This window comes from Rana temporaria, chromosome 12 (genome assembly GCF_905171775.1).
Source record: "Rana temporaria chromosome 12, aRanTem1.1, whole genome shotgun sequence".
NCBI classification, from domain to species: Eukaryota; Metazoa; Chordata; class Amphibia; order Anura; family Ranidae; genus Rana; species Rana temporaria.
In genome coordinates, this window is record NC_053500.1 from 94,056,324 (window position 1) to 94,081,251 (window position 24,928).

General features: G+C 46.8%; 1 protein-coding gene across 2 annotated transcripts in view; it reads left to right on the forward strand.

The window, feature by feature from the left end:
- PCGF2 (polycomb group ring finger 2) overlaps window positions 1-24,928 on the forward strand; it is a 268,388-nt gene that overhangs the window by 44,315 nt on the left and 199,145 nt on the right. The window lies entirely within an intron of this gene.

A 24,928-nucleotide genomic window follows, 5' to 3' on the forward strand; every position in this document is an offset into this window, starting at 1 on the left:
GTCCAGATACCCAAAGCCAGATACAAGTCCAAGGGAGAAAGAAGGTTTGCGGTACAAGGTCCTAAACTATGGAACGCTTTACCAACCAGCATTCGGTTGGAGGAAAACCACCTAGCCTTCAGAAGACAGATCAAAACTCTGCTTTTTTGATGCTCTAGAAAGACAGCAACAACTAGCGCCCAGAGGCGATTCAGTTTGCATGCGCCGCGCTATATAAGTTTTTCATTCATTCATTCATTCATTCAGGTCAATTGCTGCTGTGTCCGTCCATGAACTCAGAGAAATGGATTTTACGGTGAGTACAAAAATCCTATTGTGTGGTGGGAGTGGGTAGCCACCAGAGGGCGCTAGATGGCCATATCAACACCCATCAGTGTTAATAAACATTGTTATAGTGATAACAGTATATACATTTCAATTAAAAAACATATATAAACAGAAGCTGAGAATCAAAATAAACAGAACAGGTCAATGTAAATTATATTGAATTTATAAACTGTAACGAAAGAGTCCAGAAATTATTGACGAAGATTTCATCAGAACACCCGTGAGTTGTGCCAGATGTCATGTAATAAATATCGTGACCAAAGGAAACGGTAATAAATTCCTCCACCAGGCTAATGATTGAATTCTTACCAGAACTCCATGATCCCTTATTACAGGGGATCATGAACCGCATATAAAAGGGCAATCACTCCCAGTCATGTAGTTCAGACGTATGTGATCCAATTGGGTCTCATTCACAAGTGATGACAGCAATATCCACCATGTAAAAACAATGATAGAGGCTCCACATAGTGTATTAAATGGGTAAAAAATATTTATTTTTAAAAAGTAATGCACTTACAGAAATGCAGTAAAAAGATCGCTTTGAATCTGATGTCCCGGCCGGAACACAAATTCAGACACCCGTCCACTAGGGAACATTTGGCGCGCTGTCGTCACACAAACAAGCTCCAAACTTTCCCCAGGGGATATTTGGGGATATTGGTGACGAAAGATCCCAATCAATATATAGATAAAAATCTAATCCCCCTACTGGCTAAATTTATACAAAAAATCTATATTTGGAAACGGCTCCCCTTATCAGTGGCTGGCAGATGCAGCTTAATTAAGATGATTTGGCAGCCACAATTGCTGTATATAGTGCATAATAATCTGTAGAAAATGGTTTATTAAAATCGAAACGCTTTTCAGAGAGCTAATATGGAAAGGGGGACAACCCAGGATTCGACTTCGCACACTGCAGCTCCCGGTAGTGGAAGGGGGTCTGGCAGTTCCCCACCCTGAGAGTTACTACTTATCAGCACAACTGCAACAACTAATGGGATGTAATATCCGGGGGGGGGGGGGGGGCGCACCCCTAACGGGAGAATAATGCTGAATGGTGCTGCACACGACTCTATTATAGAAGTATTAGAAGCAGATTCCTTTAAATATAGGACCCCAACAATAAAAATGATATCTAAAATATGGAAAATGGTCAAAAAACAGGGTTATACTGGGTTCCCTGAGTACACCCCTCTGTGGAATAACATTAACCTACAGGAAATTCTCCAGATAGGAAAGGTGGGGGAATGGGAAATGTACGGTATAAAAAGGCTGAGACAACTGTATAAGGGAGATAGGTATAGGAAGTTCCTGGATTTGAGGGAGGAATTTAATATCCGGCAACACTCATTTTTTACATATCTCCAGGTAGGGCACGCCCTTTAAGCCCAATATAGGACACAAACCCTAGTGTGGAATACAATGCCTCTATTCCAAAACTTAGTTAAAGTTGGTCTAACCAAGGGTCTCATATCTGAAATATATAGACAGATAACCAAAAAGATCAACACAGGGTCATACCTCCGTAACCACTTAAGGACCGGACCAATATGCTGCTAAATGACCCAAGGGGTTTTTACAAATCGGCACTGCGTCGCTTTAACAGACAATTGCGCGGTCGTGCAACATGGCTCCCAAACAAAATTTGCGTCCTTTTCTTCCCACAAATAGAGCTTTCTTTTGATGGTATTTGATCGCCTCTGCGATTTTTTATTTTTTGCGCTATATACAAAAATAGAGCCACATTTTTGAAAAAAAACCCAATATTTTTTACTTTTTGTTCTAAGAAAAATCAAATCAAATAAACTAAATTCAAAGTCAAACATTTAGGCCAACATTTATTCAGCCACATGGCTTTAGTAAAAAAAAATTGCAATAAAAAAAAAAAATAGCTACCTAGTGGGAACGGCAACACTAATACAGCGATCAGAAAAATGATCGCTTAGTGACACTGGCAATAGGGAGTGAAAGGGTTAACTAGGGTGGTGATCAAGGGGTTAAATCCTTTATTACGGGGGCTACCCTGAACCTAACACTAACTGCCTGTCACACTGACACTAAATGCAGTGATCCGTACATATATGATCACTGCATTCAGTGACATGGGGGGGGGGGGGATTATGATCGCAAGGGGTTAATGTGCCTATGTGTAGTGTGTGTCAGTGTAGTGTTGTGCAGACTCACTGTGTGATGTGATCTCTCCTCAGCGGCGGTTGAAAATACCGCCGAGAGGAGAGATCACATCACTTCCCTCTTCCTGTGTTTACACAGGCAAAGGAAGTGACACATGGGGGAGCGCGCAGATTGGCTGAGAGCGATCCGGAGGGGGCGGACAAAAACAAACAGCCGCCCCCTCATCCCGGATCGCTCGAAAAGCCACAGGAACCGCCGCATGTACCGGGGGGGGGGGGTCCCAATCGGACCCCCGACCCACGTCTAGGCAGGGACGTACAGGTACGCCAATGTGCCTGTACGTGCCATTCTGCCAACGTAAATGTACATGCGGCGGTCCGGAAGTGGTTAAAGTAAGAGAGAGATGGGAAATAGCACAGGAACAGTGGAAGAGAATCCTAGAGATGGGTTCAAAGGTCTGTTTCACCCCCCCCAAAATCTCCCACCTGATGTTGATAAATAGAGCCTATTACACGCCTAAGCGTCCAAGTATGGTAGAAGATCAGATGATAAATGTCCCAGATGTCAGGGGCCCGAAGACCTAGTGCACATGGTGTGGCGCTGCCCAAAGCTGTTTCGCTATTGGGAGAGAGTGCTCAATACTTTGAGAGATATATTTGTAACACTGTTGGGGAGATGGAGGCCACACTATGTGTACTGGGCTACAGGAAGGAACGGGAGGAGAAAAGTATTACAGTTGCAATATTGAGATGTTTGTTTCAAGCCAGAAAATTAATAGCCATGAGATGGCAGGCGACAACGCCACCAGCAGTAAGAGAATGGACCAGGGTAATAAACTAGTCAATCTATATAAAAAGAGGTAATCTTAGGCCCCATGCACACGAGACGCTGGTAAACTCGAGTTCAGAGGCATTTGGGCATTTTTTTCAACTGCCCCTGAACACATTTAATGTTATCCTATGTGTCCATGCACACATTCACGTTTTTTTGCGTTTTAATACAGTTGGGTTTCGTTTTTTCAGAAGCAAAATTTTGGGTTCAGAAGCAAACGTTTTTGGAGGGTCTACAATGTCTTTGTTGTAAAAGCTGATAGCCTCAAACGCGGTAAAACGCCGCAAAAACGGGCGTTTTAGGCCCCATGCACACGAGAAGCAAATGCAAACTCATCTAAACACAAGTTTTCAAACGCAAAAAACGGCGTTTAAAATGCCCGTTTTTGCCGCGAATTTCGCGGCGTTTTACCGCGTTTGCGTTTATAAGCATTTGGTTAAGAAACATCATAAGACCCTCCCTAAGCTCAAAAAACAGTATTATTTAACTATTTCAGCTATTTTGTGAGACCAGAGCAGCTGAGAGAGCAGCAGTGTACTTGTATTTAGCGTGTCACTTGCCAAGTTGTGAATTGTCCACTTGCCACGTCATCTGCCACGTCACCTGGCCACGCCACCTGCCACAAGTTGTGGATTGTCCACTGGCCACATCACCTGGCCACGTCACCTACCACAAGTTGTGGATTGTCCACTTGCCACGTCACCTGGCCACGTCACCTGGCCACATCACCTGCCATGTCACCTGGCCACGTCACCTGCCACAAGTTGTGGATTGTCCACTGGCCACGTCACCTGCCACATCAACTGGCCCCGTCACCTGCCAAGTTGTGAATTGTCCACTTGCCACGTCATCTGCCACGTCACCTGCCACAAGTTGTGTATTGTCCACTGGCCACATCACCTGGCCATGTCACCTGCCGCAAGTTGTGGATTGTCCACTGGCCACGTCACCTGCCACATCAACTGGCCACATCACCTGCCAAGTTGTGAATTGTCCACTTGCCACGTCATCTGCCACGTCACCTGGCCACGTCACCTGCCTCAAGTTGTGAATTGTCCACTTGCCACGTCATCTGCCACGTCACCTGCCACAAGTTGTGGATTGTCCACTGGCCACGTCGCCTGCCACAAGTTGTGGATTGTCCACTGGCCACGTCACCTGCCACATCAACTGGCCCCGTCACCTGCCAAGTTGTGAATTGTCCACTTGCCACGTCATCTGCCACGTCACCTGCCACAAGTTGTGGATTGTCCACTGGCCACGTCACCTGCCACAAGTTGTGGATTGTCCACTGGCCACATCACCTGGCCATGTCACCTGCCGCAAGTTGTGGATTGTCCACTTGCCATGTCACCTGGCCACGTCACCTGCCACATCACCTGGCCACGTCACCTACCACAAGTTGTGGATTGTCCACTTGCCACGTCACCTGCCTCAAGTTGTGTATTGTCCACTTGCCACGTCATCTGCCATGTCACCTGGCCACCCCACCTGCCACAAGTTGTGGATTGTCCACTGGCCACGTCACCTGGCCACGTCACCTGCCGCAAGTTGTGGATTGTCCACTTGCCATGTCACCTGGCCACGTCACCTGCCACAAGTTGTGGATTGTCCACTGGCCACGTCACCTGCCACATCACCTGGCCACGTCACCTACCACAAGTTGTGGATTGTCCACTTGCCACGTCACCTGGCCACGTCACCTGCCACAAGTTGTGGATTGTCCACTGGCCACGTCACCTGCCACAAGTTGTGGATTGTCCACTGGCCACGTCACCTGCCACATCAACTGGCCACGTCACCTGCCAAGTTGTGAATTGTCCACTTGCCACGTCACCTGCCACAAGTTGTGGATTGTCCACTGGCCACATCACCTGCCCATGTCACCTGCCGCAAGTTGTGGATTGTCCACTTGCCATGTCACCTGGCCACGTCACCTGCCACATCACCTGCCCACGTCACCTGCCACAAGTTGTGGATTGTCCACTGGCCACGTCACCTGGCCACATCACCTGCCACATCACCTGGCCACGTCACCTGCCTCAAGTTGTGGATTGTCCACTTGCCACGTCACCTGCCTCAAGTTGTGTATTGTCCACTTGCCACGTCATCTGCCATGTCACCTGGCCACCCCACCTGCCACAAGTTGTGGATTGTCCACTGGCCACGTCACCTGGCCACGTCACCTGCCGCAAGTTGTGGATTGTCCACTGGCCACGTCACCTGCCACATCAACTGGCCACATCACCTGCCAAGTTGTGAATTGTCCACTTGCCACGTCATCTGCCACGTCACCTGGCCACGTCACCTGCCTCAAGTTGTGAATTGTCCACTTGCCACGTCATCTGCCACGTCACCTGCCACAAGTTGTGTATTGTCCACTGGCCACATCACCTGGCCATGTCACCTGCCGCAAGTTGTGGATTGTCCACTTGCCATGTCACCTGGCTCAAGTTGTGTATTGTCCACTTGCCACGTCATCTGCCATGTCACCTGGCCACCCCACCTGCCACAAGTTGTGGATTGTCCACTGGCCACGTCACCTGCCGCAAGTTGTGGATTGTCCACTTGCCATGTCACCTGGCCACGTCACCTGCCACATCACCTGGCCACATCACCTGCCACAAGTTGTGGATTGTCCACTGGCCACGTCACCTGGCCATGTCACCTGCCATGTCACCTGGCCACGTTACCTGCCACAAGTTGTGGATTGTCCACTTGCCATGTCACCTGGCTACGTCACCTGCCACGTCACCTGGCCACATCACCTGCCACGTCACCTGGCCACGTCACTTACCACAAGTTGTGGATTGTACACTTGCCACGTCACCTGGCCATGTTACCTGCCACAAGTTGTGGATTGTCCACTGGCCACGTCACCTGCCACGTCACCTGCCACATCACCTGGCCACGTCACCTACCACAAGTTGTGGATTATCCACTTGCCACGTCACCTGGCCATGTCACCTGCCATAAGTTGTGGATTGTCCACAATGCAATGCAAGCAATTACATTTTTATGTGTTTTTTTATGGTTTTTCATCATTTTACATCATTTTTGAGATTTCTAATGTAAAAAAATAGGTCACCTTTAAAAACGCCTATAAACGAAATCGCGGCAAAACGCCAGTACCGCTTTTAGCCGCGATTTGTGTCTAAAACGCGAAAGCTGAAAGCGTCTGAACCCAAAATTTTGGGTTTGGAAAAACGGCCCTAAACCCAACTGCTTTGAAACGCCAAAAAACGTGATTGTGTGCATGGACACATAGGATAACATTAAATGTGTTCAGGGGCAGTTGAAAAAAATGCCCAAATGCCTCTGAACTCGAGTTTAGCAGCGTCTCGTGTGCATGGGGCCTTAAACGCCGTTTTTTGCCTTTGAAAACTTGAGTTTACATGTGTTTGCATTTGCTTCTCGTGTGCATGGGGCCTTAAAGACTTTGAGGAAATGTGGAAGCCATGGTTGGAGAAAAAGGGTGTTTCTATATAAATAGATGATGGAAAAGTCACATGTGGTGGGATATCTTGGTAGAGCTATGATTATTGTAGCCTGTGGACTTAGATGGAGGAAGGGAGACAACCAGACGTTGGAAATGTTTTATGAAACCGACAATAAAACAGATTAATGAAGTAGTACTAAGTGGGGAGGAATAAAAAGAGGAAGGTTGAGAAATGGTACAATTGCAATACCATATATAACTCCTGGCCCGGTTGGCTCCTTAACCCCAGTAAAATGTTAACTTAAACTCTACTAGTGTAAACCTAGCTGTAGGAACCTTTCACACTACACTGTAGCAAAATGGTGGTTGAGAACGTATATGCGGTTCTTTTGTCACAATCTTGCTGCGTTATGGTTGAGTTTCCAGTAAATTTCTGGTGGGTCTTTTTTTTTTTTTTGTTTTTTTTTTTTAGGTTGCTAGCATCCGTGAAAAGAATTACGTGACTCAAATGCACCAAAAACACAACTTGGTGCGTTGTTGTGCCTTGTTCTATAAATTTAAAAGGGCAGCATGTAGGACCTTTCAAAATGAACTACACCTGTAGTGTAGTGGTGTGAGGAGTCCTATGGGATTGGAAGGGGAAGCATTTTTACTTCCAGGGGAAAACTGCATCAGTATTTAGTTTGAAAGGGTCCTTAGGTCTGATACACAGGGGCTGATTTACCAAGCCTTTGCTCCATGACTCATGGGGAAGTGTAGTGACATGTGTTTGTTGACGTTTTACGGGCCGAATTGAAAGTGAAAATGTTTTTTGTGAAAACACCGCCGCACGTACGCCTAAAGCCTCGGGAGGTTTATTTGCATACTGCGCATGCGTACACGGCAATTTCGTCCTTTCACGCACGCCATCTCACTACGCCGGGAAAATCTTGGTAAATTCCAAGCGGCGTAGCTGCATTTGCGCGGCTTGAGTCGGCGCACGTGAAAGGCCGAACTGTTTTCAGCTTGCGCTGACCATGAAGGGGAACTCCGCGCCAAATTTCAAACAAAAAAACGGTGTGGGTTCCCCTGCAGTGGCACATCAGGCCCTTCAGCTTGGTCTGGGTCATAAGGGTGAAACCTACGCTGAAAAAAACAGCGTGGGGTTCCCCCAAGATCCAGACCAAACCCTTATCCAAGCACGCAGTCTGGCCGGACAGGAATAGGGGTGGGGACGAGCGAGCGCCCCCCCCTCCTGAGCCGTACCAGACCGCATGCCCTTAACATGGGGGAGTGTGTGCTTTGGGGCAGGGGGGCACTGCCCCCACCCCAAAGCACTCTTGTCCCCATGTCGATAGAGACAAGAGCCTCTTCCCGACAACCCTTGCCGTTTGGTTGTCGGAGTATGCGGGCGGGGGCTTATCGGAATCTGGGAGACCCCTTTAATAAGGTGGCTCCCAGATGCCAGGCCCCTCACCTTATGTGAATGAGTATGGGGTAAAGTAAAAAAAAAAACACCACACAGATTTTTGTAGTAATTTATTAGTCAGCTGAGGGGTCTTCCTGCCGGGGCCCCCCTTTCTTCTTTAAGCTCTTTTACAAGGGGGGGTGTAGGCCCGGTCTTCTCTCTTCTGCTGGGGCCCCGGGCTTCGTAGTTTTCTGCCGGGGGGGGGCGACACCCCCTCGGGCTTCTCCGCTGCCTTCCGCCGGGGCCCCCCACCCCCTTTAAGCTCTTTTTGTTTCGGGGGGGCATCCAGGCTTCACCGTTTTTTGCCGGGGGGCGCCACCCCTCCGGGTTTTTCCGCTGCCTTCCGCCGGGGCCCCGGGCTTCGCCGTTTTCTGCCGGGGGATGGGCTTCTCCGCTGTGTTCTCTGTTCCCTCTTCTGCCTGGCTCCTCCGCGGGGGCAAGGGCTTCTCTCCGCTGTCTTCTTCCTTCTTCTCTGCCAGCGATGTTGACACAGCAAGCTCTCCCGCTGCAATGCCGTCTGAGCGGTGTGCATCGACTTACATAGGCATAGGGCGTGGTCACCGGGTGATGCCACCCTGCGACCCCAACCTTTGTGACATCACATTCCCGGAGCATGATGGGAATGTGATGTCACAAAGGTTGGGGTCACAGGGTGGCATCACCCGGTGACCACGCCTTATGCCTATATAAGTCGATGTGCACTGCTCAGACGGCATTGCAGCGGGAGAGCTCGTTGTATTAACATCGAATGGAACAGAAGAGGGAAGAAGATAGCGGAGAGAAGCCCTGGCCCCCACGGAGGAGCCAGGCAGAAGAGGGAACAGAGAAGAAAGTGGAGAGAAGCCCGGAGGGGTGGCGCCCCCCCCCCCCGGCAGAAAACGGCGAAGCCCGGATGCCCCCCCCCCCCCGAATCCAAAAGAGCTTAAAGGAGTGGGGGGCCCCGGCGGAAGGCAGCGGAGAAGCCCGGGGGGGGCCACCCCCCCGGCAGAAAACGGCGAAGCCCGGATGCCCCCCCCCCAATGTAAAAGAGCTTAAAAGGGGCCACAGCGGAAGCCAGCGGAGAAGCCCGGGGGGGTGGTGCCCCCCGGCAAAAAACGTTGAAGCCCGGATGCCCCCCCCAATGTAAAAGAGCTTAAAGGGGGTTGGGGGCTCCGGCAGAAGACCCCGCAGCTGACTAATAAATTTAAAAATCTGTGTGGTGTGTTTTATTTTTTTTTTCACTTTACATTTTTCCCCCAGGTGAATGGGTAGGGGTACGATTTACCCCATACTCATTCACATAGGGTGGGGGGCTGGCATCTGGGGGCCACCTTATTAACCTCTTGACCACCGCCCCATGTCAAAAAGACGTCCTCTTTTTAAAGATGGATATCTCGGTAACGGCAGCAGCTGCTGCTGCCACAACCGAGATACCCATCTCTTCAGTGGGCAGTTCTGTTAATGATAACGGCGGTCTCCACGGCGGATTCGCCGCAAGATCGCCGTTATCGGTGGCAGGAGAGGCCCCCCTCCCGCCGCTCTCCCGCGCCCTCCGCCGCTTACCGGAGCCGTCGGTAGCGGCGGAGGCGATCGGGTCCGTTCGGCAGCATACTGGGGATGCGAGTGAGGGAAAAATCGCCCCCACCTGTCCCCATAGCTCTGCTGGGCGGAAGTGACGTCAAAACGTCAGTCCCGCCCAGTGTCTTAAAGAAACATTTTTTTTTTTTTTTTTTAGTCATTTGAAAAAATGACAGTTTCAATTTTTTTTTCTTTTTGACCCCAGATCTCATATTTAAGAGGACCTGTCATGCTTTTTTCTATTACAAGGGATGTTTACATTCCTTGTAATAGGAATAAAAGTGATCAATTTTTTTTTTTTATTTCAGTGTAAAAAAATTTAAACTAAATAAAAATAAATAAGGAAAACAAAAACATTTTTTTTAAAGCGCCCCGTCCCGACGAGCTCGCGCACAGAAGCGAACGCATACGAGAGTAGCGCCCGTATATGAAAACTGTGTTCAAACCACACAAGTAAGGTATCGCCGCGATCGTTAGAGCGAGAGCAATAATTCTAGCCCTAGACCTCCTCTGTAACTCAAAAAATGCAACCTGTAGAATTTTTTAAACGTCGCCTATCGAGATTTTTAAGGGTAAAAGTTTGACGTCATGCCACAAGCGGGCGCAATTTTTAAGCGTGACATGTTGGGTATCATTTTACTCGGTGTAACATTATCTTTCACAATATATAAAAAAAATTGGGCAAAATTTATTTTATTTTTTAATTCAAAAAAGTGATTTTTTCCCCAAAAAAGTGTGCTTGTAAGACCGCTGCACAAATACGGTGTGACAAAAAGTATTGCAATGACTGCCATTTTATTCTCTAGGGTGTTGGGGGGGGGGGGGGGGGGAAATATATGTTTGGGGGTTTTAAGTAATTTTCTAGCAAAAAAACTATTTTAGTCTCGTAAACACCGAATCTGAAAAACAAGCCCGGTGGTAAAGAGGTTAAAGGGGGCTCCCAGATTCTGATAAGCCTCCCCCCGCATACCCCGACAACCAACGGCCAGGGTTGTCGGTAAGAGGTCCTTGTCATCCCCGACATGGGGACAAGAGTGCTTTGGGGTGGGGAGCGCAGTGCCCCCCCTGCCCCAAAGCACACACTCCCCCATGTTGAGGGCATATGCGGTCTGGTACGGCTCAGGAGGGGGAGGCGCTCGCTCGTCCCCACCCCCATTCCTGTCTGGCCAGACTGCGTGCTTGTATAAGGGTTTGGTATGGATTTTGGGGGAACCCCACACTGTTTTTTTCGGCGTAGGTTTTCCCCCCTTACGATCCAGACCAAACCGAAGGGTCTGATGTGCCACTGCAGGGGAACCCACGCCATTTTTTTTTATTTGGTGTGGAGTTCCCCTTCAGCCTCCCCGCTCGCCCCTGGTCCCAGAGCGAGAATCGGGAGTTGTGTGTGTGTGTGTGTGTGTGTGTGTGTGTGTAAACGCACAGCTCCCGGTCCTGTCGGGGGGACAAATGCCTGATCGTCGTAGCGATCTGTCATTTCCCGTAGTCCCACCCCCCTTCAGTTAGAACACGCACAGGGAACATAATTAACCCCTTCCTCACCCCTAGTGTTAACCCCTTCCCTGCCAGTGACATTTTTATAGTAATCAATGCATTTTTATAGCACTCCTCGCTATAAAAATGCCAATGGTCCCAAAAATGTGTCCGATGTGTACGCCATAATGTCGCAGTACCGATTAAAAATCACTGATTGCGCCATTACTATTAAAAAAAAAAAATTCATAAAAATGCCATAAAACTAACCCCTATTTTGTAGACACAAAATCTTTTGCGTTTTTTTTTTTTTTTTTTTTTTTTTTACCAGAAATATGTAGAATACGTATTTTTTTTTTTTTTTTTTTTTTTAGATTTTTGGGGATATTTATTATAGCAAAAAGTAAAAAATATTCTTTTTTTTTTTTTTTTTTTTTTTTTTTCAATTGTCACTATTTTTGTTTATAGGGCAAAAAAAAAGGTGATAAAATACCACCAAAAGAAAGCTCTATTTGGGGAAAAAAGGACGCCAATTTTGATTGGGAGCCACGTCGCACGATCGCGCAATTGTCAGTTAAAACAACGCAGTGCCGAATCGCAAAAAGTGGCCAGGTCATTGACCAGCAATTTGTTAAAAAATAACAAAACAGTAAAGTTAGCCCAATTTTTTGTGATAATGTGAAAGATGATGTTACACCGAGTATATAGATACCTAACATGTCACGCTTTAATATTGCACACACTCATGGAATGGCGCCAAACTTCAGGACTTTAAAATCTCCATAGGCAACGCTTGTTTTTTTTTTTTTTACAGGTTACCAGTTTAGAGTTGGAGAAGGTCTAGTGCTAAAAGTATTGCTCTCGCCTCTAACGCACGCGTCAATACCTCACATGTGTGGTTTGAACGGCGTTTACATATGTAAGCGGGACTTACATGCGTGTTCGCTTCTGAGTGCGAGCTACTAGGGACAGGGCGTTTTTTTTTTTTTTTATTTATTTTTTTCGTAATAATTCTATAAGACCTCACATCTGTCCTTCAGGCTGGAAAGCATGAGATCAAAAAACAAAACAAAAACAGAGATCTCATTCTTTCAGCCGTGATTGGCAGCTTTGTTTCTGTTTCTGCCTCTGCATTTTTGGTGAACAGAGCATGCCCAGGGACTTAGATTTTTTTGATGTTGCTTTTTGTGTGTGACTTAGGGCTTGGGGCTCTTTCACACATCCGCTCAGTTTTTTAGATCATTTTTTTTTTCATCAGTTGATCCGTTTTTCCATCCGTTTTCCGTCCGTTTTTCGATCGTTTTTTTTTTTTTTTTTTTTGGGGCTTTTTTTTTGGGGGGCTTTTTACATATTTTGATGAAAAACGGATGTTGGCGGAACGGATTGTAAACGGATCGTCCGCTAACGTCCGTTTTTCGTCCGTTCCGTTTTTTTGACGGAAGAAAAATAGGGTTTTCTTCCGTTCAAAAAAACGGAACTTAACGCTCATCCGCTAACGGACGTTAACCCATAGGGAAGCATTACGGTCCGTTAACGGACGTCCAAAAAACGGACGAACGGAACGGACGTGTGAAAGAGCCCTAAGCTCTGGTTCACACTGGACTGCGGGAGTGAAGCCGTGCGAGTTCAGCTGATTTCACTCCCGCCGGCAGTCCCGATTGCGGCCGCGATTTAAGAGACATCTGTGCAGGTTTCTGCACAGATGTCTATGTAAATCGCGGCCCGAAATCGCAAAAAGTAGTACAGGAACTACTTTTTGAAATCGGTGCAAAGCATGTTTTTGATTACGTTTTTTTTTTTTTTTTTTTTTCTTACAGTGTTCACTTTGTCTGTGCTGCATTATTTTGCTAAAAATTTCTCAAGATGTTGTGACTAATGTTTCATTCCTGTGTCTGTGGCTCTATTGTGTTATTTCCAAAGCATAAACCATATGCCGTTTACTGTCTCAACTGAACTATGTTTATTTTTTTTTATTTTTTTATATATTTTTTTGTTTTGTTTATTTTTTTATTTTTTTTGCATTCCTTGTTTTGTTGACCAATAAAATTACTTTCAAATTTTGAAGTTTTGTTTTTTTGTTACTTTTTCATGCTACAGATTTTGACAGCTGCAGCTGAGTTAGGGCTGATTGTTTAGGCTGATTGGTGATTTGTCTCGATGCTTCTTTCCTGGTGTGTATGCATGAAATGTTTGCTGCCATGTTTAGCCACCAGGAAACGAAATACAGAGCGGTAAGTATTGTTTCATTTTACTGCAGTGATTCTCAGCCTCAGTCCTCAAGTACCCCCGACAGGACATGTTTTGTGGATTTAACTTATCAAGAATTGCTGTCCAGACTGTCTTTTAACGCACATGTGCAAGATGAAGGAAAACCTGCAAACATGGCCTGTTGGGGGGTGGGGGGCGGTATTGGCGTACAGGTTTGAAGTGCTGATTTACAGCACTGTTTAAATCTAGCGCAAGGCAATCCTATTCTAATTGTGGGTGTTTGAGGGAAGCCAAGTGAGTCTTGGAACCCCTGCTTGCTTTTTTTTTTTTTTTTTTTTTTGGGCTTTGTGTCCTTTTTCTTAACATTGGCTCTACTTCCTGTCACACAGCTGAACAGGAAGTGAGGTTAAAACCCTACCAATGTCTTTTCTTGGGGACACAGGTCAATCTAACTAGTGTCCCCGTTTAAGAAAATTGCACTCCAGCACTGCTGTGTACACCCCAAATGATTAGTTAGTTTGGGGTTTAGTAAAGGCAAAGCCACTCTGCAGTAGAAGCGTAGTCGCTGAAAATCTGAGGGGAAGCACTGATGGTTTTAACATCCAATCCTGTAGAAGCAAAATTTTTTTTTTTTTGGTTCTTTTCTTCCTTGCTTGTCCACTTGTAGTGCAAAGTGTATTTGCCTTTAGTAAATGGACCCCAAAATCCAAGATCCCTAATAATTTGGGGTGTACACAGCAAAATGCTAGAGTGCAATTTAAATAATGGGAAACTATTTAGATTGATCTCTGTGTCCCCAAGAAAAGACATTAGTAAGGTTTTACCCCCACTTCCTGTTTGGCTATGTGACAGGAAGTGAATTAATTTGAAGTAGAAAGTGACATTTGTGAGGTGTCTTCACCCTATAAGGGGAGCAGATATCCCCAAAAAATTTGCAGATGATACTTATTTGCAAATTAAATTGTTTATTTAACATTGGGTGGTGTTTGTGGGGGTCCCTAACACACATTCATACATATTAGCAAACGCTGTATCCTGGTCTATTGGCATGGTTATATTTTCTTAGTCCTCTTAATAAAATTATCAGAAATTTGTGCTTAAAGTATAACTATAATCAACATTTTGGATAGAGTGAGGGAGGGGGAGGGTTATAGGCCCTGTCAGTTTATTTTGTGCCATCCCTGTCCAATTGGGGAGATTTGCCTTCACTTCCTGCCCCATAGCCAAACAGGAAGTGAGAGAAAAACTATGGAAATTAAGGGAATCCAGTGCCCCCTCCCCCCCCAGAACTAGTGTGTGTGTGTGTGTGTGTGTGCCCCCCCTGAAAATTTCTGGGCGAGTCCTAAAAAAACAGGGTGTGGCCTTGACAGGAAGGGGTGGGTCATTTTTCTATTAGGAGCCTAGGGAAGCACAAAACCTAAATATACTACTGCATATTAGGGCTTATTTAGACAGGATCCGATTTACAGCATGTTTTTAGATTGTGGAAGGAAACCCACGCAGGCACAGGGAGAATATGCAAACTCCAGGCAGATGGTGTCACGGGCGGGATTCGAACCAGCGACCCTTTTTGCTGCTAGGTGAAAGTACTATCCACTACACCACTGTGCTGAACGAACATGATCGCCGCTGAAAGTATGAGATCAGTGTTTTTTCTTCGATCTCATGCTTTCCAGCCTGGAGGACAGATGTGGGGTCTTATTGATCCCGCCTCTCTCCATAAAGAGGACCTGTCACACACTAGTCCTATTACAAGGGATGTTTACATTCCTTGTAATAGGAATAAAAGTGATCCAAAAAAAAAAGGGACAAAAAGTGCAAAAAGATCAATATTACGTAAAAAAAAAAAAATAATTAAAGCGCCCCTGTCCCTAGTAGCTCACACTCAGAAGCGAACACGCATGTAAGTCCCGCCCACATATGTAAACACCGTTCAAACCACACATGTGAGGTATTGACGCGTGCGTTACAGAGAGAGCAATAATTTTAGCACTAGACCTCCTCTGTAACTCTAAACTGATAACCTGAAAAAAAACTTCAATCGTCGCTTATGGAGATTTTTAAGTCTCGAAGTTTGGCGCCATTCCATGAGTGTGTGCAATATTAAAGCGTGACAAGTTAGGTATCTATTTAACATCATCTTTCACATTATCCCTAAAAATTGAGCTAACTTTACTGCTTTGTTATTTTTAAATTCATGAAACCTTTTTTTTTGGCAAAAAAAAAGGCATTTGAAAAATTATTGCGCAAATACCGTTGGAAATAAAAAAATATATAATGACCACCACTTGATTCCTTAGGGTGTCTGCTAAAAAAATATATATAATGTTTGGGGGTCCTGAGTAATTTTCCAGGAACAAAATATCATTTTTACAATAAAACAAAGTAAAATATTCTTTTAAATTTCATACGGGGGGGGGGGGGGGTATAACATGCCTGTGAAGTAGTGGATGTTTCCCGTGCTTAGAACTGTCCCGATACAAGATGTAATTTCTGAAGTGAAAAAATAAGTAATTTAAAAGTACTCATGGCTATAAAGAATACAGTCATTGCTCATTAAAAAAAGTGTGGGGTCCCCCCAAATTCAATTACCAGGCCCTTCAGGTCTGGTATGGATTTTAGGGGAACTCCTCCCCAAATTTAAAAAAATGCCGTGGAGGTCCCCCAAAAATCCACACCAGACCCTTATCCGAGCACGTTAACCTGGCCGGCCGAAGAAAAGAGGGGGGGGGGAAAGAGTGCGCCCCCCCCTCTCCTAAACCGTACCAGGCCACATGCCCTCAACATGGGGAGAATGTCCCCATATTGATGGGGACAAGGGCCTCATCCCCACAACCCTGGCCGGTGGTTGTGGGGGTCTGCGGGCAGGGGGCTTATCAGAATCTGGAAGACCCCTTTAACAAAGGGGACCCCGAGATCCCGCCCCCCCTCTGTGTGAAATGGTAATGGGGTACATTGTACCTCTACCATTTCACCAAAAAAGTGTCCAAAATGTAAAAAATGACAATAGCCGGTTTTTGACAATTCCTTTATTAATATCTTCTTTCCGCGCTTCTTCTTCTTCTTCCTTTTTCTTTTCTTCTTTCATTCGGGTTTCTTCCTCCATCTTCTGCTTCTTTCTTGGGTCTTCTCGTCCCCAAACACTTTTTTTAGGAGAAAAATTTGCATATTAACCTTTAAAATTAACACTTTTGATTTCTCCCATAGACTTCTAAAGGGAGTTCGGCCGCGGCTTTACATATTACTTGCATTGCGCCCGCTGCTACGCCGGTGCATCCGCCTAATTAAGGATCCATCAGCGCACTAATTAAGCCATGAACCAGCGCAGCGCACTGTTAATAGTAAATCAGCCCCACAATGTTAGATATTTTTTTTTTTTTTCTCCAACGTAATGGTGGCCACAAACAAAAGTAGTGATAAAATCAGTAAATTTAACATTTAATGTCACAAACTAAAAAATAAATACAAACCACAGATATATTAAACGTAGTACGTTTTTAAACAATCTCAACGCTGGCAAGGGGATAGGCAATGGCAAACTTTCATTGAGGGGGTTGTGAAGAATCGTTTTTCTGTTTTCTGGGTGGGTTCCTTCGGGCTGGTGCGTTGTTGATTCGCTTGCCTTCTGGGGATTTGCTCATTTTGTTTCCTTTGTCAGGGTTTCTCGCTTCCTGTTCCTCCTCGGTGGGCTGATCCGTGAGCTGTTCTGGCTGACTGACCACTGCTTGGATTGTGGTGGGGAGCTTGCTGGGGGCGGGGGGGGGGACACGAGCAGGGGGAGGGAGCAATTGGAGGGGGGGGGGGTTGGGGTGGGCGGGCCGGAGGGGCCTTTGCAGCCCCTTTAATTGGTATTGAAGGATCAAATTAATATTGGTGTAATAGACAGCTGATCATAACAGAGTGCTATTAAATGATTGCTTTTTAACCAATCCTTTCTAACCACATTTTCAAAGTAATACTAAAAGATGGTTAATTAACCACTTAAGCCCCGGACCAATATGCTGGCTAAAGACCCAAGGGGTTTTTACAGTTCGGGACTGCGTCGCTTTAACAGACAATTGCGCGGTCGTGCGACGTGGCTCCCAAACAAAATTGGCGTCCTTTTTTCCCCACAATTAGAGCTTTCTTTTGGTGGTATTTGATCACCTCTGCGGTTTTTATTTTTTGCGCTATAAACAAAAATAGAGCGACAATTTTGAAAAAAATTCAATATTTTTTACTTTTTGCTGTAATAAATATCCCCCAAAAACATATATAAAAATTTTTTTTTTCCTCAGTTTAGGCCGATACGTATTCTTCTACCTATTTTTGGTAAAAAAAAATCGCAATAATCGTTTATCGGTTGGTTTGCGCAACATTTATAGCGTTTACAAAATAGGGGATAGTTTTTTTTGCATTTTTATTTTTTTTATTTTTTTTACTAGTAATGGCGGCGATCAGCGATTTTTTTCGTGACTGCGACATTGTGGCGGACACTTCGGACAATTTTGACACATTTTTGGGACCATTGTCATTTTCACAGCAAAAAATGCATTTAAATTGCATTGTTTATTGTGAAAATGACAGTTGCAGTTTGGGAGTTAAACACAGGGGGCGCTGTAACATTTAGGGATCACTGTGTATGTGTTTTCTAGTGTAGGGGGGTGTGGCTGTAGGATTGACATCATCGATCGAGTCTCCCCTATAAAAGGGATCACTCGATCGATGCGCCGCCACAGTAAAGCATGGGGAAGCCGTGTTTACACACGGCTCTCCCCGTTCTTCAGCTCCGGGGAGCGATCGCGACGGAGCGGCTATAAACAAATAGCCGCGCCGTCGTCCCGGATCGCTCCCCGAGCGGACCCGACCTCCGCATGTACCGGGGGGGGGTCCCGATCGGACCCCCCACCCACGTCTAGGCAGGCACGTACAGGTACGTTGATGTGCCTGTCCGTGCCATTCTGCCGACGTAAATGTACATGAGGAGGTCGGGAAGTGGTTAATAAAGAATATGTGTGTGATGAATCGTTGCTAGAGTACTCACAGATTAATACCATATGACCAGCTTGTTTATGCAGTAGTCTCCGGGTTAATGAGTTTCTCTGAATGCACATTTACATACTCTATAGTGTGTTTGCACGGTAAAAGATGTAATGTCTTTGAGGTGTAGTCTTATGAAAAAATAAACGAAAATATTATAGAAGAAGAGGGGGGGAGAGGGGAGAAGAAATTGAAAAGATTATGTTTTAATAAGAAAATATAATATCAAGGTTTTATATTAATGTAACCTGTTTTTTTTATACGATGAAGAAAACCAATAAAGAATATAAAGATGAAAGAAAAAAAAAAATGAGGTGAGCGTGTCTATAACCTGTCAAACCGTTCGACACTTTGGTTGGATGCTGAACACTCAGAAGTCAGTAATGGTACTGACTCAACGCCTAGTGTATCTGAGGTTGATTCTGGACTCCGAGGCAAAGGTTTTTCTCCCTGTGGTAAAGTTGCAGACCCTTCAGGCTGAGGTGCGGCAGTTGACATCCCAAAGATGGTCGTCTCTCCGCTTTTGCATGCGAGTCCTGGGCCTCATTTTGGCCTTCTTCGAGGCGGTACCATATGCACAATTTAACATGCAAGTGTTACAGAAGGAAATTGCCCATCTTCCCTGGATTGTCAAATCCGGGTGAGCCACCTGGTTAGTGGCTGACATCACCGGCACTTCTGGCCGGTAAATCATTCCTTTCTTTTCACTGGATGGTAATCTCGACGGACGCCAGCCTTACCGGTTGGGGGGGGGAGTCTGGGGGGGTTCAGTCGACCAAAGGTCGCTGGTCTCCAGAGGAATCCCTTTTGCCGGTCAATGTCCTGGAACTTTGTGCTGTGCCTCTCCACTTGGTATCAGAGGCTACATGGGTGTCCAGTCAGACAACGCCATGGCAGTGGCATATGTCAACTATCAGGGAGGAACAAGAAGTTTGGCTGCAGCTTCAGAGGTTGCTCACATCCTAAGGTGGGCAGAAAGAAGCGTACCGGCCCTGTCGGCAGTATACATTCCGGGCGTGGAAAACTGGCAGGTGGACTACCTGAGTCGCCAGATGCTGAACTAAGGAGACTGGTCTCTGCACCCAGATGTGTTTCAGCTCCTTTGCCAAAGATGGGGCATGCCAGACGTAGATCTCCTGGCATCTCGACTCAATCGGAAGGTATTGAGGTTTGTGGCCAGGTCAAGAGACCCATGGGCAGACGCGACGGATGCATTAGTGGCACCGTGGAGTCAGTACCGGCTAATCTATGCCTTCCCTCCTCTAAGACCCCCTTCCTCATCTGCTTCGCAGAGTGGAGACAGAGGGGATTCCAATTGCTCCGGAGTGGCCTCGGCATCCTTGGTACGCCGACCTAGTGCATCTAGTAGCAGACGTCCCTTGGCGTCTACCGCTGCAAGAGGACCTGCTGTCACAAGGTCCCATATTTCAGCCTGCTTTACAGTCGCTGGCTTTAACGGCATAGCTATTGAAAGCCATGTGCTAAGAGACCGGGGAATGTCGGATTCTGTGATTCCTACCATGAGGAAGGCTAGGAAGTTAGCCTCTAGGAAGATTTACCATCGGACTTGCAAGGCCTACATAGCCTTTTGTGAGGGAAAAAAGGTGGAATCCGCGGACTTGGTTTCCAGAGTCCTGCTGTTCTTACAGTTGCTTTAAGTACGATTTAAGGGGCAGATATCTGCATTGACTGTCTTTTTTTCAATGACCCTTTGGTGGCTCACTCTCTAGTGAGAACGTTTGTACAGGGGGTTCGCCATGTGGCCCCTCTGGTCCGTCCCCCCACTATCTCTGTGGGACTTGAATCTGGTCCTCTCGGTGCTTCAGAAGCCACCGTTTGAGAACATTAGGGAAATTCTCTTGTTGACGCTTTCTCAGAAAGTCATCTTTTTGGTGGCTGTTACGTCAGACAGGTTTCTGAGCTGGCAGCCTTGTCATGCAAGGCTCCTTATCAGATCTTCCACAAGGATAAGGTGGTGCTTCGTCCGCAGCCTTCTTTTCTACCTAAGGTAGTTTCGGCCTTTCATCTCAATGAGGACATTGTACTTACATCCTTGTGTCCTCGTCCGTCGCATCCTAAAGAGGCGGCGTTACATTCCTTGGACAATGTCCGAGCTCTGAGAGTATACTTCTCTGCTACTGCTCAGTTCCGGAGGTCAGACTTGCTGTTTGTTTTGGTGGCTGGTCCCAAGAAGGGCATAGCGGTCTCGTCTGCCACCATCTTGAGGTGGATCCAACATGTTATACCTGAAGGGTTTCACATGGACTGGCACTTTAAGGCTGGCTCCACCCAGCAGTGATGACAAGGGTCAAGGGGTACAGTAGCCATCTTAGAGAGACCACATGTAAGAAGCAGAGATATGTAATGTCCTGAGATGCATGTTGCAGTGTACAGGCTGTACTGAATAAACATCCATTGTTCCAGCCCAGAGTCTTGTGTCTCTCACAACACAGAGGATATAACAGTGGCGACGAGGATGGGATTTACAAAGTGTCTATCAGTCTGAGAGAGAGACAAAGACATTGTGGATTGTCACCTGGATAAAAGCAATCACAGATCCCAGCAGGAAAATGTCATTAATCGGGACATTAAGTGAGTTTGATGGAGAACAGACATCCTGGAGTTCCTGGGTTGAGAGACTGGAACAGTATTTCAGTGCAAATGACATCCCAGACAACAGGCAAGTAGCAGTGTTTCTGACAGTGGTTGGGGCCAAGACATATGACACTCTGAGGGATCTGCTTTCCCCTGTAAAACCAGCAGCTAAGACATTGGCAGAGCTGCTGACACTGCTAGAGGATCACTTCCATCCTAAACCACTAGAAATTGCAGAAAGATTTCGCTTCTATCAGCGGCAGCAGCAGACAGGTGAAGAGATTAAAGTTTATGTGCTCGCCCTTCGCAGACTAGCCTCTACCTGTTCTTTTGGGGACTACCTACCTACTGCACTGAGAGATAAGTTTGTCATGGGACTGAATTGTGAGTCAACACAAAAGAGACTGTTAACAGAGAAAGACCTTACCCTTACAAAGGCAATTGAGATATCTTCAGTGATGGAAATGGCTGTGAAAGATACAGAGGAATTGAACCCCCAGAGCAGAAGGGAAGAGGTGAAGCAGGAAGTTTTCAGGACAGCAGTCAAACCAACTGCTGCAAACTGGAAATACAGACCCCCACCAAGCCGGGAGTCAGCTTGCCACCGTTGTGGGAATACAGACCATGATCACAAAGTCTGCCGGTTTAAGGATCAGACCTGTCATAATTGCGGTAGGACCGGCCATCTGAAACGAATTTGCCGTAGCAAGAAGGTGCGAGATAAACAACCTCTGAACCCCAAGACTAAGACATATATGGTGGGAAGATATACATCATCATCTGAGTCAGAGGATGAGGAAGTGCTCCACAGGTTAGACATACATCATATGCATTCAGCACCCTCCGCAATGACTGTAGATGTAACCATTGAGGGAAAGAAACTCAGGATGGATGTAGACACAGGAGCAGCAGTTTCAGTTATCACCCAGAAACAATGGAGACAACTTCAGACCCGAAAAACTGTCCGCCCAACACCAATCAAACTGCAGACATACTCAAAGCAGATACTCCACCCACTGGGTTACGCAAAAGTACAGGTATTGTACAAGGGTCAGACAAAGAGACTGCCATTATATATCCTAGAAAATGGGGGACCCCCTCTCTTTGGGAGGGACTGGATTGCTCACTTTGGTATGCCAGACATCGCCATAAGTCCCTGTAACACCGTTACCATTCCATTAGGAGATAATGAGGGATGGGTGGTGTCCCTGAAGCAGCGGTTCCCAAAGATTTTTGATGACCAGTTGGGAAAAATAAAGCATGACTGTGTGAGACTCAAGCTGAAACCCAACGCTCAGCCTAAGTTCTTCAAAGCTCGGACAGTACCTTTCGCACTCCGAGCAGGTGTGGAAGCAGAACTAAGTCGGCTGGAGGAACAAGGTGTCATCTCAAAGGTAGAGCACAGCGAGTGGGCATCACCAGTTGTACCGGTAAAGAAATCGAATGGGGACTTGCGCATTTGTGGTGATTTCCGCATGGCACTGAACTCTCAACTGGAAATAGACCAGTATCCCCTACCCAGAGTAGATGACATTTTTGCCTCTCTTGCAGGAGGTCAAAAGTTCACCAAGCTTGATCTCAAACAAGCATATTTACAGTTTGAGGCCCATCCTTCTTCCCGCAAGTTTCTGACCATCAACACCCACAAGGGACTGTATCAATATAATCGGATGGTGTTTGGGGTAGCCTCTGCCCCAGCCATTTGGCAACGAAAAATGGACGAGATTTTGGCGGACATTCCTTTCACTCAGTGCCTGCTAGATGACATGCTCATTACAGGACGGACCGACCAGGAACACAAGCAGAATGTGGAGCTTGTGTTGGCGAGACTCCAAGAACAGGGTCTGAAAGTGAACTTAGCAAAATGCCAATTCATGGTGCCTAAATTGGAGTTTTGTGGCCACCTTGTGGATGCAGAAGGTATACACACCACGGAAGCCAAGGTTGATGCTTTAGTCAAAGCTCCAGCCCCAACCAACGTCCAGCAGCTGCGATCATACCTTGGCTTGCTGAACTATTGCCACAAATTCCTGCCAGAGCTGGCACACACCTTGTTTCCGTTGAACAAGCTTTTGGAGAAACACTCCAGATGGGACTGGTCGGCTGCATGCCAACGTGCTTTTGAAGTTTCTAAGCGGAAGCTGTTGGCGTCACGCATGCTCGTGCACTATGACCTCCAGAAGCCTCTCACCTTGGCTTGTGATGCCTCACCCTATGGTCTGGGGGCGGTACTATCTCACATCTTACCAGATGGGTCAGAAAAACCAGTGGCATTTGCCTCCAGGTCTTTGACAAAAGCAGAAAGCAATTACTCACACATTGACAAAGAGGCTCTTGCGCTGATATGGGCAATTAAGAAGTTTCATCTTTACCTGTATGGTAGGGAATTCACCATACTGACGGACCATAAACCACTCCTTCAGATCTTTAGCCCTGACAAAGGCATCTCCCAGACTACTGCGGCCCGCCTCCAACGCTATGCCCTATTCTTGGGGGCATACAGCTACAAAATTCAGTATCGTGGTCATGATGCCAATGCTAATGCGGACGCTATGTCCCGACTGACAGGGAGGTCCATGGACTCTTCTCCACCGGTCAAGAGTTGTCGTTACACCAGCCTGTCCTTCTTGTCTTCTGGGGAGATAGCAGCCCATACAAACAAGGATACCTTTCTGAAAACCATACTCTCCTGGGTACGTTCCGGTTGGCCTGCAACTGTCACACAGGAGTATGAACCTTATTTCCGTAGGCGTATGGAATTAACTGTGGCTGGCAACTGTGTTTTATGGGGAGACCGAGTGATCATCCACAGACCCTCCGGAGACACATTCTGGACTTGCTACATACTGGTCATCCCGGGAGCACACGTATGAAACAAAAGGCCAGAGGCTATGTGTGGTGGCCAAACCTAGACTCAGATATCACAACATATGTGAATGCTTGTGCTGGATGTGCACAAACGGCAAGAGACCCTCCTCAAGGGTGCGTCCAGCCCTGGACTTGGCCCACGGTTCCTTGGTTTCGCCTACACTTGGACTTTGCAGGCCCGATCAGAGGACACACCTTCTTGATCATAGTGGACGCCCATTCAAAGTGGCCTGAGGTCATTCCTGTTACTCAGCCAACGACTAAGGCAACGGTTTCCATACTGTTACATCTCGCTGCTACGTTTGGATACCCCAGAGAAATCGTCACAGACAACGGTGCACAATTCACCAGTCAGGAGTTTCAGCATTTCCTGACTGCCCACAACATCAAGCACAAGTTGACCGCACCTTACCACCCGGCTACAAATGGTCAAGCAGAGCGGTTTGTGCAGACTTTTAAACGCTATTTCAAAGCTACAGTGGCTGCAAGTAAACAACAGTCCCTGTCACCCCAGCAGCTGGACTCCTTCCTTTCTGCTTACAGAAACACACCACATGCAACCACTGGGAAAACTCCAGCAGAACTCCTTCTGGGGCGGCAGCCATGGACTGTTTTGGATATGCTCCGCCCTCAAACAGTCCAGGAACATGTACTACAGTCCCAAGACAAGATGGTCCAACACAATGAGCTCCCCCGATTCACAGCCCAACAAAAGGTATGGGCCCGATCTTATGGGGCTTCCAACACCCGTTGGCTTCCTGCTGTCATTGCAGAGACCTTGGGACCCAAGATGTACAAGGTACGCCTGGAAGATGGTTCCATTTGCAGACGTCATGCGGACCAACTGCGTCCTCGTTCTCAACTGCCCGAATCCCTGATGCCGGCTGAACCACCAGTATCTCAAGGATCTGCTCCCAGCGAATCAGGATGCACAGAGACTGATGATTGTGGGGACTCTGAACTTTTGAACTCGTCTCCAACAGAGCCCGCCAGCTCTGGTCCGGAGGCCTGTTTACCCTCTGAGCTGGGGA